This window comes from Sinocyclocheilus anshuiensis, unplaced genomic scaffold (assembly GCF_001515605.1).
Source record: "Sinocyclocheilus anshuiensis isolate Anshui unplaced genomic scaffold, SAMN03320099.WGS_v1.1 scaffold816, whole genome shotgun sequence".
NCBI classification, from domain to species: domain Eukaryota; kingdom Metazoa; phylum Chordata; class Actinopteri; order Cypriniformes; family Cyprinidae; genus Sinocyclocheilus; species Sinocyclocheilus anshuiensis.
This window is the reverse complement of record NW_015554154.1, coordinates 359,797-360,860: the sequence shown is the minus strand read 5'-3', so window position 1 is coordinate 360,860 and position 1,064 is coordinate 359,797. Positions and strand designations below refer to the sequence as shown.

Below are 1,064 nucleotides of genomic sequence, written 5' to 3'. Positions count from 1 at the left end.
CAGCTCTGTTACCAACAGTCTTCAAAATACCTTCTTTTATGTTCCACAAAAGAAAGTTTTGAAACTACACGAGGGCGAGTAAATGATGACAGAATTTGAATTTTTTGGGTGAACTATCCCTTTAATGTTTATTTTTTTATTATTTTTTATTATTATTTTTATTTATGTTTTTTATTAAATGATACTCTAAATAAGAAACTAAATCTGCCAGCAGGTGGCGGGATAAAATCACTGCCCTCCCCGTTAGTGTGATATCGCATGATATAAATATATAAGACAAAAACTCATACAGGAGCATTTTTGCACCAATATCTTGAATTTTAGGGCATAACTGCATTAATGACTTGTTGTCCTGCATCATAAATGCAGTTATGCCCTAAAATTCAAGAAATTGGTGCAAAAATGCCCTTGTATGAGTTTGTCATATTTATATCATACGATGTCCCGAATATCACGAGTTTAAATGTGATCTTATACAACAGTTCAGTAAAAAAGAAGTTGATATTGTGTTATATTTTAAACACAATATTATGTGCTTTTGCTCAATTTTGCAGAGAACATATTACCTTTAAAGCCATAGCAGAATTGTTGTGCGACTTTCGTTTTCGTTTCCGAGCGAATCCGCGTTTTGAACGAATCGTGTGAACCAATGATTCAAAGGGCCATTCATAAAGAGAGCCGTTTACTGAATTCCTGAATGAATCGGCTAATTTGCTAGTTTGAACTAATCGGATGAGTCATAAAGACATTTACCACCACCTGCTGGCAGATTTTGTTTCTTATTTAGAGTATCATTTAGTAATTAAAAAAAAAAAATCATTTACTTAAACCTGAATGACTTACTTTCTTTTGTGGAACATAATAGAAGGTATTTTGAAGACGGTTGGTAACAGAGCTGTTTTGGTTACCAATGACTTTCATTGTATGAACAAACAATACTGAGATGTTTCTTAAATTATCTTCTTTTATGTTCCATAGTTTATGTTGGGCTGTTGTAGCCTGAATGTTTACGTGTAATAAAATGTATGTTGAATCAAATAAAATATTTCTAAAGCTACAATTTG

At 32.0% G+C, this 1,064-nt stretch overlaps 1 protein-coding gene across 5 annotated transcripts in view; it reads right to left on the bottom strand.

Annotated features, from left to right (window-relative positions):
- LOC107670756 (nucleosome assembly protein 1-like 4) overlaps window positions 1-1,064 on the bottom strand; it is a 16,674-nt gene that overhangs the window by 5,523 nt on the left and 10,087 nt on the right. The gene's annotated exons all lie outside the window — the stretch shown is intronic.